The sequence below is a fragment of the Apodemus sylvaticus genome, chromosome 22 (genome assembly GCF_947179515.1).
Source record: "Apodemus sylvaticus chromosome 22, mApoSyl1.1, whole genome shotgun sequence".
Classification (NCBI taxonomy): domain Eukaryota; kingdom Metazoa; phylum Chordata; class Mammalia; order Rodentia; family Muridae; genus Apodemus; species Apodemus sylvaticus.
This window is the reverse complement of record NC_067493.1, coordinates 6,904,428-6,923,352: the sequence shown is the minus strand read 5'-3', so window position 1 is coordinate 6,923,352 and position 18,925 is coordinate 6,904,428. Positions and strand designations below refer to the sequence as shown.

General features: G+C 38.6%; 1 pseudogene; it reads right to left on the bottom strand.

Moving 5' to 3' along the window:
• Window positions 1-18,925, bottom strand: part of LOC127673242 (zinc finger protein 431-like) — a 109,060-nt pseudogene that overhangs the window by 10,778 nt on the left and 79,357 nt on the right.

Sequence of the window (18,925 nt, the reverse complement as noted above, 5' to 3'; positions counted from 1 at the left end):
GACAAGCAATAAACATAAATTCATGGCTTAATGAAATTTGTCTATTATTACTTATGTATAGAATATTCACATGGAATCAATGTTTATTCTTTACATTTTTTTAATACCAAATAGATTACAAGTAAAGTAAACTGGTTAACTTTGACTAAGTTAATTTTATTCTTAATAAATAAAACTTAAAAAATAATATGAATAGACAAAATTAATTTAAACAATATTAAATTTTTGATTTAATCAATAATATTATTTAATCAATTTAATATATTTATTATATATCTAATCAATAAATGTCCAAGGTAAAATAAATATGAAATGATATTATGTATCTGAATCTGTATTTGGAATAGGTAAAACGAGGATACATATTTAAATTGTAATGTCTACTTTTAAGGACATTATATATGTAAACATACAGATCTGGTCACAGTGATATCTCTATCAACCCTATCCCAATCCTAGTATATCATAATGTCACTCTCCCTTAGGATTCCAAATTAGTTGTAAAGATTTTTGTTTTCCTAGATCTGGATTTGATATTCATATTGGACATTGTCTTCACTCAAAGTAAGAAAGATACTTGTGTGCCTTGAAAATGAAATATACATGTGTAAATGTTTATATAGACATAAACACTTTAATAATTCAAACAATATTTATATCTCAAAAGGCCTCATTACATACCAATAAATATACTAAGATAGAAAGATCAGCACAGGGCTTGAGACTTATTGTCTAAATTAAACAACAACCATTTTCATACCGTCAACTCCTTTGAATTAATATAATCACAGCAGGCCTTTTTAAATGTTATTAAAATTCTATGAAATGAGAGGATATGGGTGGCCAGTATTTGTGTAACTTGTAGAAGGAAAAACTATTTAGTAATGTGAATTTATCTAAAGACTTACTGAGTAAATTATTTTTGATGTAGAGAATGTATTTCAGGGCTGGAGAGAAGGCTCAGTATTTACGAGCACTGGCTGCTCTTCCAGAGGTTCTGAGTTCAATTCCCAGCAACCACAAGGTGGATCACTAAGATCTGTCATGGGATCCTCTGCCCTCTTCTTCTGTATGCTCCCATATATGAAATAAATAAATAAATCTTTTTTTTTTAAATATGCTTGGTCAATTTTCTTTAAGGAAAAACAATAATTTTACTTTTAATCCTTTGATAAACTATGATACATTTAAAATGTGGTATCATTGAAACTTAGAAAAGGGGAATAAAAATATTTTATTCCCCACTCTTGAATTAATGTTCTGACAATAAATTGTGGATTTATTTGTTAAAACTATTTTAACTTTTGCTGTTAACATTTAATGGTCTTAAAAAAGAAGTATTTATATAGAGAGACTTCTATGTCTTCTACTCTGATCCTATATAGTTGGAGTTCAAGGCCATCCTTTTATCTTCTTAAAAAGCTTTCTGAAAGCACATTTTCTAGAAAGAAAAAGAGCCAGGACTACTGAGTATCATTGGCCATCTTATTTTTCATCCCAATCATTGGACAGAAACAATAATTAAAGCCACCTTTTTGTGGTAAATAATATTATTATTTTTTTACCACAATTGAATGATAAGTATTCCAAGTAAAAGACACAAAAGACTTGGTGTTTATAATAAGATTTAAAGCACTAGAGTTGGAGGGACTATTTTGTATAGTTCCTATTAATAACTGTGAGATATTTGTCCGCAATGGGGGAGCTAGAGAAAGGACCCACGGAGCTGAAGGGCTTTGCAGTGCCACAGAAGGAGCAGCAATGAATCACCCAGTACTCCCAGGGCTCCCAGAGACAAAATCATCAACCAATGAGTACACATGGAATTACTCATGGCTCCAGACACATCGGCAGCAGAGGACGGTCTTGTTAGAGACACCAAAGGGAGGAGAGGCCCTTGGCCCTGGAAAGATTTGATGCCACAGTGTAGAGGATTACCAGGACAGAGGGCGGGGGAGGGTTGATTGGGGAAGTGAGATGGCTTAATGGATTTTCAGGAAAGGGGGGCTCAAGGATAGCAGACAAAGTTTGAAATGTAAATAAAGAATATATCTAATTAAAAAAGAAAAAAATTAGATACAGTGGTCAAAAAATCTGTATTATAAACTTTCCTGGTACTAACCCACAAAGAGTTCTGCAACTTATGAGAAGGCAAAAACACAAAGATTGGAAAAAGGAAGGAGGAGGAGGAGGAGAAAGAGGAGGAGAAGGAGAAGAAGGAGGAAGAGGAGGAGGAGGAGAAGGAGGAGAAGCAGCAGAAGCAGCAGCAGCAGCAGAACAAGAAGAAGAAGAAGAAGAAGAAGAAGAAGAAGAAGAAGAAGAAGAAGAAGAAGAAGAAGAAGAAGAAGAAGAAGAAGAAGAAGAAGAAGAAGAAGAAGAAGAAGAAGAAGAAGAAGAAGAAGAAGAAGAAGAAGTTGATGATGATAAAGGTCTGGAAAACATTTCCAATAAATCATAAAGAAAACTTTCTTAAACTAAAGAAGGTGCCTGGTAACGTACAAGAAGCATCAAAAATACCAAACAGAGTGAGAAAAAGTCCCTTTGCCATGTAATAATTAAAACACTAAACATATCAGAATTATTAGATTCATAAGTATTGTCTTATTTTTAAGGAATTAATTCATTACTTATACAATATTATCTCTGCATGTATTCCTGCCGAGCTGAAGAGGGCAAAAGATTCCATTTCCTATGGTTATGAGCCACCACGTTGTTGCTAAGAATTGAACTCCTGACCTGTGTTGGAACAGCCAGAGCTGTTAACCTCTGAGCCATGTCTCCAGGCCTATTCCTGCCTTCTTAATGTATATTATAAAAGACAAAAAGGTTTGGACACAGGTGATGCATAGTCATAGAAACCACCCATGCTGCTACAAAAAAGCAAATGGTCCAGATGTTTTGGACAGAATTACAATCAGCCATGATACTGGAGTTATTCAGAGGTCATGGCCTGAAATTGCAAGTAAGAATAACCACTAGAAACCTCACAGGAAGTCACATCTGGCTGATTCTTCTGATCCAACCCCATAGAGGACCCACCACCCCAGCTCCCACTGCTCAGCCGCATGTTCCTCCCCATTGTGGGCAGATATCCTGTACTCACCATGTCTTGATTTCAGCGTTTCCCTGAGCTCCGCTCACAGCACACAACAGCAGAGCTCAGAGCAGGACTCAGAGAAACATTCAAGCTGCACACCCACAGGGAACACCTCTTCTGAGAAGAGAAGGTCAGGGCGAGAGTGAAAAAGATCAAGCAGCATAAATGTCTGGAAAACATTTCCAATAAAATCCTAAATGAAATTTTCCTAAACTAAAGAAGGTGCCTGTGTAAGAATAGCGAGAGTTATTATAAATAGATAGCCAGAGTTAATGTAAACGCATGCAAAATACCGAACAGATTTGGGAAAACACTAAACATCGAAAGTAAAGCAATATAAAGAAATAAAAAAAAAAAAAAAAACTACAGAAATAATTAATAAAACTAAAGGAAAAAAAAAAAAACCAAAACAAGTTACCCTGGGACCTAGCCTTGCCCAACCTACAGCCCTTCACCCCAGCCAGCTCCAACCTGAATATTTATGTTCCTTGGGATAGCGCAAGCCCAGACCTCTGTAAACTCTACCAGGTCTTGGTCATTTCACAGCCCGGTCTGTGTCATTAAGGAACAGGATTCAGTTTATTGGCTTGTGAATTCCCTACCTGTCTCAGCAGCTCACAGCCAGAAGCCAGGGCCGGGCCACAGCCCAGTGATCCAGGGCGGCCAGGCTCGGCCTCCATTCCCACAGGAGAACGTGCTAGGAGGCCACTGTGCCCGCCTGGAGGAGCACAGAGAGGGTTTGCACTCCGTCCCCCTTCAAAGTTTCCAGAGCAGAGTGGAAAGCCTGTGCCTTGCCCAGCCACTGTCCCTGCCTGGAGCACAGAGAGGGTTTGCACTCTGCCCTGCTGCAAACTTTCCAGAGCCGAGCCGGAAGCCCGCGCCTTGCCCGGACATTGTCCCTGTATGGAGGAGCACAGAGAGGGTTTGCACTCGGCCCTGCTGCAAACTTTCCAGAGAGGGAAGCCCGCACCTTGCCCGGCCACTGTCCCTGCCTGGAGGAGCACAGAGAGGGTTTGGACTCCGCCCCAGTGTAAACTTTCCAGAGCGGGAAGCCTGTGCCTTGCCCATCCACTGTCCCTGCCTGGAGCACAGAGAAAGTTTGCACTCTGCCCCGCGGCAAACTTTGCAGAGCAGAGCAGGAAGTCCGCACCTTACCCAGCCTCTGTCCCTGCCCGGAGGAGCACAGAGAGGGTTTGCACTCTGTCCCCCTGCAAACATTCCAAGGCGGGAAGCCCGCGTCTTGTCAGGCCTCTCCAAACTCACAGACTGCTTCTGTGGAGATGACAGGAGGATAGCCCAGAGTTAGTCCAGAGCTCACACACACCTGCAGCATGGAGCACTATCTTCATCTGAATGCGCACACAAATGCGGTCCCGTTCCACAATTCCAGGCCGGGCTGCTCAGAGCCCGGGAAGCTCAGCAATAGCAGCAGTCAGTAAATGTGCATACTCACCTCTTCCCGCCTCTGCCAGACCTCTGACCAACGCGCACATTCAAACTCCCAGCCCACTTTCATTCATAAAAATTAAAGACAGGAAATGACATCATTCCAGGAGGCTGGATGCAGGTCGGGCGCCACAGTGAAGGCTGGGGTGGTGCCAGCCGTTGCCCGGTGACAGACAGGGATGCCAACATGGCGCCCGCCAGGGGCTGAGGTACATGGTCATGGGGGGGGCGTGGCTCGGGGGTCGTCAGGGGCGCGGCCAGCGGTTGCTGGGTGACAGTTAGGGAATTCAACATGGCTCCCGCCCAGGGCTGAGATACATGGGCGAGGGGCGGGGCTGGCGTGACTGTCAGGGGCAGGACCAGCAGTCTCTGAGTGACTGACAGTGATGCCAATGTGACATTTTCACTGAATTTGAAGAAATATATTAATATGTGTATTAAAATTGAAGAATTTGATGTAAAATAATACACATGAAAATGTTCACATAGATAATACATCAAAACTGACTGACAAACCATGTAAAAAAATTCTAATCAAATTGATGGCTTTCATGGAAAATATTTCCTATAAAATTGAAGAAATATACAGAAAATTTATTTGGAATTGAGATTTGGCATTGAAAATACATAGACATTAAAAGTTGACAAAGAGAACTAAATGTGTAGACAAATTCAATTTTAGGAATAAATTGAAAAATAATGTGTTAAAATTGAAAAATCTGTTGGAAAATAATAATGGTAGAAAGATAAATTATCTTTACTAAATCAAGCACCTAGAAACATTTTCTCATGAAATTCATGATTTTCAAGGAATTTGTTCCTGATATAATTGAAACAATATATGGAAAAGTAGTGTTAAATTGAAGATTTTCACTGGAAATTATTCATATAATTTTGTGTACATAAAAACATCTCTAAATAATTGAAATATTAAATAGAAATATTTCTGATAAAATTAAAATTTATCTTAACTAATATCTGTAGTGATATTGAAGATATGTGTGTTCAAATTGAAGAATTAATTGGAAAATAATAATAGTAAAATAGTAAACATAGAAAATATACCTAGAACATTGTCCAATAACCTAGAAAAAAGTTTTGATAAAACTGAAGATTTTGATGGAAAACATTTCTAATACAATTGAATTAATATACAGGAAATGTATTATAATTGAAGATATCAGAAAAGATAATACAGACAAAATATTAGACATATAAACTATTTCTAAACTAATTGAAAAAGGTAGTAGAAACATTCACTGAAAATATTTGTGAAAAAAATGAAGTAGAACTTGAAATAGTGAAGGTTTTAATTGAAAAATAAAACAGATAAACAGTAGACATAAAAATTCCTTAAATGATTGAAAAATAAACTAGAATATTTTCTGATAAAATTGAGGGTTTACATGTAAAACATTTCCGAGAAAATTGAAGTAATATATTGAAAAATGTGTTAAAATTGAAGAATTTCTTGGAAAATAATGTTAAAAAAAAGTAGATAATTTTTTTTTTTTTACTGAATGACCAAGGACATAGAAAAATTTGGGATAAAAGGGAAGATTTTCATGGAATATATTCCTGATAAAATTGAAGAAATACATAGAAAAAAGTGTGAAAGTTGAAGACTTACAAGGAAAGGGATGCTTCTAAAATGATAGAAATAAAAATATTTCTAAATTAAATAAATAGAGAATTAGAAATTTTTGATAAAATTGTTGATTTACATGGAAAATAATCCTAGCACTGGGCCTTTTTCTAGTTCCATTTAGCTTTGAATTTCATAATTTATTCATGTAAATGTCTATAGTAAGCTCCGTTTTTGAGACATGTTGAGCACAGAGTCACTGCCCATAGCGAGGAGGAGCAGACATAAGAGCAGTGGGAGCAGTGGTGGTTGGTCCTCCCTAGAGCTGCATGGGAAGCGTCGGCCAGGTGTAGCCAGATGTTTGCACCTGTGATGTCCCTTGTGGTGCTCCTCCCTTGCTAGATCAGGCCGTGACCTCTGAATAACTTCACTATCAGGGCTGAATCTGCTCAAAATACTTGGACCAGGGGCTTGCTTGAAGAAATGTCATGGGCGGGATTCCAAACTTGGACAGCCCTAGTCTGTGTTTTCTTTTCTTGATTAAGCACGGCCACATTCTCTGTGACAATTATTTTTTTCCTTTTAAAGGTGCTTTTGGTAGTTCAATCATAAATACAAATTTACAATCACAAAAGAGATTTTTATGAACCATACCTGAAAGTGTGTCTGTTTAATCATTGATAATTTAGACGTGAATTGTAACATCTCACTATTTTTCATTTGTCTGGTGGGCATTAGTTTTTAGGAAATTATTTCTACATACAGGATGCTATCCAGGAGGATTTCATGAAGGGATTGATGCCGAGTTATGGTGTTGTCCTTAATGTCACAGAACATTTTATTTGATTCATCACAGGAAAGGAGTGGTACAATGTTCATTGATGGTCTTCTCTTTTATCTCTCATTTTTCTATTATTGAATATAGATATCTTTCATACACTATATTCTAATTACCTCTTTCCTCACCCAACTATTTCCAGATTTCCATATCCCATGACACTTGTTCAAATCCCTACTCTTCCTTTCTTTCCTCTGTTAATAAACTAAACATCTAAACTATTCTATTATTATTATTATTATTATTATTATTATTATTAATTATAAAAAACAAAACCTCTAATAAAATGAAATGAAAAATATACAGATGAAAAGATTAATAAAACAACTAAGAAACCTCAACACACACAAACTATTATTCATAAAATGAAATTACATAGAAACACAAGAATAAGCCACAATACACTTAAATAGAAAGGAACTTTTTGGCATAAAAAACTAAAACAAACAAACAAACAAAAAAACCAAAGACATGTTGAGCACAGGTCACTGAAGAAGAAGAGGAGCAAAAACAAAGTAATTATATTTCAATTAAAAAGGCCAAGATTTAAAAACTCAATCTTTTAAATTCAGAGTAAATAGGTGTGTGTGTGTGTGTGTGTGTGTGTTTCTGTCTGTTTCCGTCTCATTCACCAGCCCCTCCTCCCTTGCCACACTCTCTGACCAATCTGGCCTTAATTTCATATTGATCTGCCTGACTCTGCATCCTGAATGCTGGGATATAAGGTTTGATTTCCCACACCTGGCTCAGAGTAACTCTTTAAGTAAAGTCAGTTCTTTAAGTAAATGGTAGGCGGTCTTCTTATGGGTTCATTGTTACAAGAATCAGCCCTTTTAAGTAAATGTCCAGCTAGCAGTAAATAAAATGCTATTATTATCCCCCAAATTTCATTTTTCATTATGCATATCCTTTTAATAAACTATCGTTTTCATACATTTGCCTTTTGATAGTAGTCCATGTTGTGAAGAAAAGTGACTCTAAGAATGTCATACTAGGCTTATAATCCTTGACAAAATCGCCAGTCTGAATTTATTTGGCAAGCACAAAGGTGTCCTGGAATCTGATCAAGTTCTTGCTGCTTCATGTTTAGTTTTCCATGCTTTCCCTGAAATAGAGCTACGCTAGCCAAAGGCAAAATTTCTATTTGTTGTGAAACTGCAGAAATTAAACCATGCCAGCAATATTTACTTAGCCTAGTTCTTCCCCTTTGCTGAATGGACCACTGAGCCCTGCACAGCAAGGAGGCAGCCAGAGCTGGCTTCTGGACTTCTCTGGGTGTTTATTCCAGGGACCTGGCTATAGAGCAGAGGAACTAGGGTCCCTAAATACAGAACAGTCCTGGGCCAATAGGAGGCCGGCATCACTGGGCAGCAGTCTCAGTCCTTTCCACAGCCTTCCTTAGCCTGGACCCTTCTAGGTGCTTTTGGGTTCGTAGAGCTCAGCTTTGCCTTTACTTTCCTTGGCTGACAGGATCACTGATTCCTCTTTCAGGGCCAAGCTTCTTTTCATGTTTTTTGTAACAATATAAATTATGCCATTTTCTTTGTGCTCTTTGCGAAATTTTGTTTTTCCTCCTCTTATCTGATGGGCTCCCTGTTTCCTTTTTGAGGCCAAATTTGTTTTCTGTAAAGACATAAAAATTATATCGTTTTTTTTTTCTCTAAGAGTTCATCTCTGCACTTGACTGTTGCCCCAAACCATCTCTCTGCTTGGAACAGAGCATTAGCAACTGCTCAAGTGTCCAGCTCAAAAATTGACACATAACAGGATTTACAAGTAGGACACCGTGACATGTGCCTTTAATCTCAGTATGAAGGAGGCAGAGGCAGGGAGATCTTTGGCTTGGTGGCCCACAAAGTGATTTTCAAAACAGGCAGGGTTACATAGAGTAAAACTCTGTGGTCGCTAGTCTGTGTTGTTAACTTGATTAAATCTTGAATTAAGCAAAATCCAAAACATGAGGACACTCCATCACAGGGATTTTTGCTTACTTTGTAAAAAGCAATCAATGTCTTTGAGGTAGGAATGCTCCACTTTTATTCAGACTGTTTGAGCTTGAAAGATCCAGGCCTTTAATCTGTATATGGAGTAAGGAAGCCAGCTAATTTTGTTATTGTGATTGTTGTTGTTGTTGATATTCTGAGCCAGGGTTTATCTGTAATACCTCTGACTGTCCTAGAACTCACTTTGTAGACCAGGCTACTCACAAAGTCTCACCTGATTCACTTCCATACTGCTTGGATTAAAGGTCTGAATTGCCACATTTAGCAGTACACACTCATCCAGGGGCTTTAATCCAGGCTTTAATCCAGAGATTATATCTGGAACACACACCTTTAATTTGGGCCACACCTCAATCTTGAGGCCTATATAAGAACACAGAGGAAGAAAGTTTTCACATTACCTGCTTGCTCTCTCCTAGCTACCAAGTCTTATTACTTCCCTGACATTAGAGTCCACTTGTCTGTGATTCCATCTTCTATTGAAGACCAGCTGAGACATCCAGGCTTGGGGACTGAGAACTTCTGGATTCTTGGACTTTGCTTCCTATCCAGCTGTTGTGGAATAAGGCATACTGCATCCTGTTATTCTTTATAATTTATCCACTTTCAGGACAGAGAGATGGAGTGAGAGATCATTCTATGTGATCTTTTACTCTCTGAAACAAGAACCTCAAGTAGACTTGCTGGCCCATGACCACTTTCCCCATTGCCTGTCTAATCAGTTGCCTATGATGTTTAACTCTAGACAATTGCATGTCTTTGCAAGGTATTTCTCATGCATACACATTGAGGTGGTGAGAGGCTAGTGATTAGAAGGGAGTGAGGAGGTGGACTCGGGAGAGAGACACAGGGAGGTGCTTGCAGGAGCCACAAGTGGGAGATCGGAGAGAGGCATAGCATACTAAGATGGAATCAGAGGTAAATATATCTAAAGGTTAGAATATTGGGATAGAACTTTTAATATAATAGATTTGGTTTCTTATTACCTTAGTGGCATCTTGTACTTGTGTTTTAAATATATTTAAATCTAATTGGCAAATTAACTACGTGTTGAGAGTCTGTCCTTCTGGGTAATTTGGGGCACCTTGGTTGAGGAACCAAAGGGACTGGTGGCCCTGGGGTAGTGTGACATTTGTGAAATGTGGGTCTGCTGCCAATGGTGGATAGAGAACTCAGTTGAAATGCTGAGAAACTGGAAGAGATTTTCTCTGAAGCAACAGTGAGAGCCCAGCTGATTGAGACTCTGTAGAGACCTGGTGAGTGTCAGGTGAGGCAGAAGAGATGCTAAGAGTGGCCCAGACTGCTCTAGAGAGTCTGAGGCAATGACTAGATTCTTGAGAGAGTGGCTTGACCCTACTGAAGGGTTAGACTGCTGCCTCTTCTAAGGACCTCACTGAGAGGGATGGTTGTTTGTCCTGCAGTTATAGTGGGTGAGGAATGTGGTCACTCATTTTCTAATAAAATACTATTACAACATCCAGAGTGATAGCATCTTATGTTGAGAAGCTTCACTCCTTTTTTGTTTGCATGTTTTGTTTTTGAGCCTAGATTGTCCTGTATGGCCTAGCTGTCCTGAAACTAGGTCTGACTACCAGGCTGGCCTTGAGGTCAAAGATCCCTTTGACTCTAATTCTGTTCTTCCAGATGTGTTTCTTTCCCTTGGGTTCTGGGACAAAAGGATGTTGCCACAAGACTGGTCAAAATCTTGCCTATATAGGCAATGCAAACAGATACTAAGATTGTGGGCCTAAAATCCAGTTACCCACAGTGTAATGGTTGGGAAGGGCCTTGAAGTGTAGAGTAAAATCCACTAACTAGAGTCTTCTCTGAATCAAAGGTCAAGGACTTGCCCAACGAGTTCCATGGATAAGTCCAAGAATATGATGCAGTTTTCTCCCAGTTTTGTTAAAGGTAGATCAGATTCTGAAGAACATTCCCTGCCAAGTGCACCTGTATTGCCAGCCCTGAGTACAAGAGTTTCCACGTCTGAGCCATTTTGTTTCTGTGGAGATTCAAGCCACTGCTTTGAGGATGGCTGGTTTGCAGACTGGGATCTATACTCCTTTTGTGTATTTGAGAGCTTGGACAACCTGAGATACATTGAATTGTGTCATGAAGTAGAGCACAGAGGTCTCCCAGAGTGTGGCTTCAGGCGATGTGGATGACAACAACAACCCAGACAAAAGTATAGAGGAGTCCGATCAATCCTCACCGAGCTTGTTGAGGGAGAAAGGGATGGCACTTGAGACCTGTGATGGTGGAGACTGCCCTGACCAAGATTCTGCTTCTGACAGTCCCAGGAACCTAGGATGTTGGTCATGGCTTCAAAAGGCTTTTAGTCAGAAGAAGTGAACAAGCCACCCAGAACTCTGCTTGAAGATCAGGAGCCCTGATGTATGCTAAGTGTTGCAATTAGGAGATTTTCTGTCAGCTCCTGTATTAAAGCAATGGCCCAAACAAGGCATTTTGTCTTTGCAGTCATCTGATGTTTGTTTGCTTTTTTATTTACAGCATTCTTAAAAGGTGTTAAAGAGCTAGAAATTTGTGTCCTTTTGAAATGACCCAAGGGAAAAGATGGAGGGTAGAGTGGACCCAGATGAGGATATTCTATTCTTTCCTACCTTCGGTTACAGGAGTAACTGGTGGTTTGTTTTAAAAAAGTCCTTAGGAAACTTTGACATCCTGGTTTTCATGTTTACTGGGACATAAAAGAACCAGCACACAAGGAGTAACCTTGAGCACTTTGGGAAACCTCTCTGCTTAATCAACATGGTTGAGGAGAGATCTACCCAGATGCTTCCTTTACAAATTAATCTAGGGGCCACCTGCAACTTCCATTTTACCCTTTCTTCCTTCTATGTAGACCAGGCTAGCCCTGAACTCAAATTTGCTTTGCAATGTCTCTCTAGTATGTGGATTAGAGGCCTGTGCCATGAATCCTGCACAGGAAATTCTATTTTCAGCAATTTCCTTTGGAAATTTCTGCTTCACAAGGGAACTCATCTGCAGAAACCGGACAGTCTAAGTTGGAAACTCAGTGATGGCCCTGACACAGAAAACCCAACACCCTATCCTCTAGAGTGTGTCTTTTAAGTGCTTCCAGTCTTAAGATATCCCCTACAGTACTTTATGAGTATATGAAATAATATGTTCTTCCATGTCTCACAAATAATATTCCATAGTTTCTGTTTAGTTTGTGGTACCTTTATTTTGTGTTGATATCAGATATCTGATTCCATGATGTGCTATGTGGAATATCAGATAGTCTCTACCCCATTTTCATTTCATAGAATAATCTCTGAAATATGGGTTGTGTAATCAAATTTAATGTTTGATATTCTGTATTAGTAAAACCTTCTTGCTCAGTTTCTTTCCCATTAATCAGATACTGGTCTTTGTTTCTTCAGTCATTTGAAACAGGTTTGATGTGGCACAAAAATGTGATTTATTCCAGGCATTGAAGCAGTTTTGAGTATCTGCACTCATCACTCTACATCGATATAAAGACTCTGCACATCTTTAATGACAATGCGTGGGCCCGGGCTGCACCCACAGATGGGCGGGGTTTGAAGACAAAGGAGGCAGAGTTGGGGTCGCGTGGGCGGGGTTCGGGCCAGGTGGGCGTGGCATGTTCTTAGAGTGGCCCAGAATTTGCCTAGACTCGTGCTTATCCCCGCCCACTCACCTCCCCTTCAGTGACCAGAGCCCCGCCCACACGCACAGTAACACCCAGCTGCGTTAAGTCCCACCCACAGCAACGGCCAGTTGTGCTAAGCCCCGCCCACTGTCACAGGCAGCCTTTCTAAACCGCGCCCCCTGAACACTTCCTGCTGGCTGACAGGAAGGAGGAAAACAAGTTCTAAACGGCTGCTAATGTCAAAATGGAGGAAACCCTCAGGATCTTATAATCAGGATTAAGTCTGTGACAGCTGCTTCCTAATACGTAATTATGTAATTACACAAAAACATAAACACGTAAACACGTAAACGCACAAATGCTTAAATGCATAAACGCATAAACACAGAAATGCATAAATGAATAAACGAATAAATGCATAAATGCATAAATGAAAAAATGCATGAATGAAAACATAAATGAATAAATGAATAAATACATAAAATGCATAAATCCACAGATGCACGAATGACTAAATGAATAAATGACTAAATGACTAAGTGACTAAATGACTAAATGACTAAATGACTAAATGACTAAATGACTAAATGAATGAATGAATAAATGAATGAATGAATGAATAAATGAATAAATGAATAGATAAATAAATGAATGAATAGATGAATAGATGAATAGATGGATAAATGAATAAATGAATGAATGAATGAATGAATGGATGAATGGATGAATGGATGAATGAATGAATGAATGAATGAATGAATGAATAAATGAATAAATGGATAAATGGATAAATAGATAAATGGATAAATGAATAAATGAATAAATAATAAATGAATAAATGAATAAATGACATGGAGGCTCAGCTACATATGTAGCAGAAGATGACCATTTCAGACATCAATAAGAGGAGAGGCCATTGGTCCTGTGAAGGCTCAATTCCCCAGAATAGGGAAATGCAAGTCAGGAAAATGGGGCGGGGTAGGGGGTTGAGTAGGGAAATGGGGATGGGATAGGGGATTTTCAGGGGGTAACTTACTGGGAAAGGGGATCCTATTTGACGTGTGAATAAAACAAAAAAATTAAAAAAAAAAAAAAGGAAAAGTAAAAGAAACAAAGTGAGGCAAGGCCCGTGCTTTTTACCCAGCATCCTTTTCTTTCACAGAGCTGGCTTGTGCTAGAAGCTCAGCTGACATTGTATGAATGCATGAAAATTTCATTTAAATACTACTGGACTCAGAAACCCTCCCTCAGCTGCTCTCGGTCTGCAAGGTGACTTTAATGTAACACAATCACAACAGTGCAACTCTTCCTAAGTAGCCACACATGCTGGGTCAATTTAATTGTTGTTAAGGTGAGACTTGTATAAAAGTCTGCTTCTGTGGGGAAAATGTAATCATACGGCCCCATTCCAATCTCTCTTTGTGTTTTCATCAGCTCTGTTGACCCTCAGACTTCTCAGAGTTTGTATTCTAGGTCACACATGGACAACTCTAAGTTTTTGTTGTGTTTTGTCCTCACATTTCCGTGAAATAGAAAGGCCCAGATTTTAAAATTGTGTCGATAATCAACAGCGTGGAACTGTCTTTTACACAGAGAAGCTGGATGACTTCTAATAACTCGGATTGAATTTAGCATCAACAACATCAACGAGAGCCCCGCCCTCCCTATTTGTTGTGCAACAACAAGGATGTGGTTTTCTGAGCAGGCCTGTGCATAAAGGTCAAAGTCACATTTTTCCTTGTATGAGTGAGCCACACCCCTCTCTCAAGAACAACTGGATCTTAAATAATGGAAGACACAGCTGGGAGCTGGGAGATGAACAGGATTAAGCTCCAGCCGCCATGTGACTGGATCTGCAGGAGGGGGTTGAGGGGTAGGGAGGCTAAAATGAAGGAGAAGGTGGAAAAGCCATGCAGAGGAAGAACATGGCCTACAGACCAATCAATTTACACCACTCAATAACGTAAACAACACAGAGGTTGCCGAAGGATGCAGTGTCTATTTTGGTTCATTATCTGTGATAGTTGATTGGCTCTATTACAGAAATGCCTGAATCCTAGTGGTATCATTTTTTTTAATTTGATATTTTATGTATTTATATTTCAAATGTTATCCCCTTTCCTAATTTCCCCCCAGAAACTCTGTATTCCACCCCTGCTCCTCTTTCTATGAGGGTGTGTACCCCCCACACCCACTCCTGCCTTCTAGCCCTGGCATTCTCCTACACTGGGACATTGACCTTTCATGGGACCAAGGGCCAGTTCTCCCATTGATGCGCAAGGCCTTCCTTTGCTACATATAATGCCAGAGCCACCCTTAATGCTGTAAAGGTCTTGTGGGGGACATTTCCATTAGTGATGTTACTCACTTAATGAGACACTTTCATTTATTAATGAAATTGTGTGTTTTTAAAAAAAAATTACAGAGCACAATCTGAAGCCCATTGAACTTTTCTTAAAATATTTCTTTCCTTTTAGGTTAATTGATATTCTAAGAAATTTCTAGTATATTTACTGGCTTCATGTCCATGTTGTCTACAGTCCTCTTTCTTATAACTCCAAGAATAACTCACCTAGAGTGGGTACCATACACCATCACTATCATCACCTTATATTAATCATTTATTGAGTACATGGCTTCCACACAAAACCACAGATAAACATGATGGTAGCCATTCCTCAATTGAGATGCCTTATTCTCAATTTCTTCAGGATTATGCAGTTATTTATAAAACCATTTTCCATCAAACTTTGTTCATTTGTATCACAATGAATAGTACTGTCCTATATGTAAGTTTTAATTTGTTTATCCCTTAAAATTTTTCTATGCTTAAGCACTACATTTGTTAAGACAAAGAAAAAATATGTTGAGTATCATCTAACATTTTCCTAATATGAACGTTTCAATGAAGCAATTTGTCTTTGCACTTTTGTATAAAATTTGAATCTGGTCTAACTACAATAACATAACACTTTGGGACAAAGATACACCCTAGCAACCCTGCACTAGAAGCCAAGATGGAGAAGACCTCCACAACCACCATGACCTTCCCCCTGGTGCTATGGTAGACAGCGAGGACGGTGATCCAGACACTGCAGAACACCAGCATGCTGAAAACTAGGAACTTGGCTTCATTGAATCTGTCAGGAAGGTTCCTAGCCAGGAAAGCCACAGTGAAGCTCCCCAGATCCAAGGAACCCAAGTATCCCAGGACAACATGGAAGGCAATGACTGAGCCTTTGTTGCAAATAATGACAGTCTTCTAATGTTCAGATTGTATATCTCTGTCAATAAAGGGAGGGGATGTTACCAACCAGATGCCACAGAGAACAAGTTGGAGCAGGGTACAAATGGGAATGACCAAGTTAGGTGCCCCGGATGTCAGCATCCCTCTCATCCTTCTCCCTGGAGTAGTGAGCTTGAAAGCCATGACCACAGTTAATGTTTTGGCCAGCACTGTAGAAACAGCCACAGTGAAAAATACTCCAAATGTGGTCTGCTGTGGGATGCAGGTGGCCTGGTTGGGATGTCCAATGAAGAGCAATGAGCAGAGAAAACAGAAGACTAGAGAGATGAGCAGGATGTAGCTGAGAATGTGGTTATTGGACTTCACAATAGGAGTATCCTTGTACTTCACAAAAGTAATGAATACTAGAATTGTGATGACTGAGAAGGAGAGAGACATGAATCCTAGAGCCATCCCCAGTGGATCTTCATAACCCAGAAATGACAAAGCTCTTTGAAGGCAGTGGTTTTGCTCGAAGTTGGCATACTTACCATCTGGATACCTCACACACTGTTCCATATCTGCTGACAAAAACAATAAAACCATATAAGATATTATAATTATGTAGTTAATAATTATGTATTTGTATTATTCAGAGAATATATCACTAAATATTTAGGTATTGAGCATCTAATCCATTCCTTGTTGTTGTAGGGACAACTGACTTAGGATTGCTCTCTATTTACCTACGTTGTGTAGTGAAACAAAGCACCATGAAAAGAAATGAAATGGAAAAAATTTATGTATTAAACAAAAAAGAAAGAAAATATGATAAATAGTAATATGGATGATCTCAGATATTTTTAAATTCGTCAAACCATAATATCACTATTCATAGACAAGGTTAGTGTGCATGGGTAGTTACTGATGTCTGTTGATGAAATGCATTATGTACTTTGTTTGATTTTTGGGTGGTGCCAATTGACAGTATCTACCATAGAAATCAGAACATACAATTCCTCATGCAAACACTGTTTGCCTAAACGAATATTTTCATTCTTGATGCTCTCTGTCTCATAAACATTTGCATATTCCTCTCATTTTGGTACAATTTCTTTTTTCCCCACTATTCATTCCAAGGTGGCGTGAAGGTAATGAATATTCATATTCATCTCTCTTGACTTAGGTTGGTGGTGACTGATGATAAGCACTATGCCATCTCTTCTTTCTTGAAATCTTCACTCTTGAAATCTTCACTCTTGTTCTTACTGTTTGACAGGAAATGCTCAATCCCTTAAGCCATCTACCTCTTATTGTTATGAATTGTTTTGCTTTTTTGAGACAGGGTTTCACGGTACTGTACTGGCTTTCCTGGATCTCACTCTGTAGACCAGGCTGGATTTGTAATCCCGAAAATCCACCTGTCTCTGCGTTCAATGTCCTGGGATTAAAGGCATGTGGCACCACTGCCTGGCATTCATCTTACATCTTAAAATATATTTCATAAGACAACAACTCTTACCCTGAGCATCTAGTATTTTCAGGAAGTATGATGGGTGATTGAGGGAAAGATAATGGACTGATCAACTAATCAAGTTTCTTTGTACGAAAAAAAATCAAAGAAAAATAAATATGTTCCTAGATTATGCTGAAAAATCCATCCTTAACAATTGGTACACATGTTTGTCCTCCTAAATGTTGTCTGCATAATATAAAATCATAAACCAGCATACTGTGAGAGAAATGTATTGTTTGTAGAAGAGCCTGCAGGTTATTTGCTGGGTTCAAAAGAAGCTGAAATTATTTAACTGAGTAAGTTCTGAAATGGGAAGATCTTAGGATTTCAGTTTCCATTTAGGCCATATAACTTTTCTAGTTTGGAAGGAGAAGGATTTAAATTCAGCATTTCTTTTCTCCATGCAAGCAGGTACCTGTTTCATTGGAAACCTCATTTTCTGGGCACTGAACACAATCAAAGCAGCAGTCTGCTGTTTCTTTCTGATGAGTTTTCCTAAATCCAGGAGTACATGGCACACTACACAAGGAGGATGGAACCTCAGACAAAATATAAATATTATATAGTATGTGTGTAAAAGTGAATGTGTGTATATTTACATGTGTGTGTGTGTGTGTGTAGTTCATTTATACATCATAAATATAAATATAAATTTATTAATATATATATGGGACATTAACAGATATGGCTGTAAATATTCCTCTGTGAACCAGTATTTCTTCACAATTTCAGACACATTATTATTTTCTATTTCCCTAGAGTACACCAAATGCCATACAATATTTTCTACAGCATGCAATATTATATATGTAACTTTCAGGTTGTGGCAATTTCAAACTTTACTTCCTAAACTGATATATCCAAAAAGAATGCATACGTGGCATCAGTTTTTTTTTCTCATGTTTTATAAATAAAAGAATCAGAATACTGAGGTTTGTAGAGAGACAATGTAGGGTAAATCAAAAAAGTTTATTTGACTGATATGAACAAAATACGTTTTATAAGACTGCCCTAAAATTAATGAAGTTTAAAACAATAATTTGAATCTCTTTCCCCTCCCCCCTTTCCCTGCCTTTACGAGACTCCTGTCTCATCACTCTAGCATACCCCTATCCTGGGGCATTGAGCCTGCACAGGAGCAAGGAGCTCCCTTCCCACTGATGCCAGATAAGGCAATCCTCTACAGAAGAGGGGAGACCAGGAAGTAGAAAAACATGTGAAATGTAAGTAAATAAAATAACCAATAACATATACATAAATAAAAAAGTAAACCTTTAATCTGGAAAAAGGTTTCTGTTAAAGAATACATTCTATATTTAATTAGGCTATATATATATGTTGTTACAGAATTAAAAAATTCCATGGTATACATATAGTTTCAAATTTTTCATTATATATATTAATTTATAAATACATTCCTGTAGTGTGTGGAGAATAGGCATTTGGAATACAGAGGCTATTTATCTCTATGATAAGATTTACAGCGAGTTGAGAGGTAACAGATATTGGTGCTTGTAACTGAGCATGGTCTTTTGCAAAAGTAGCTATTGGAATTAACTGCAGAGATATTATTTCAG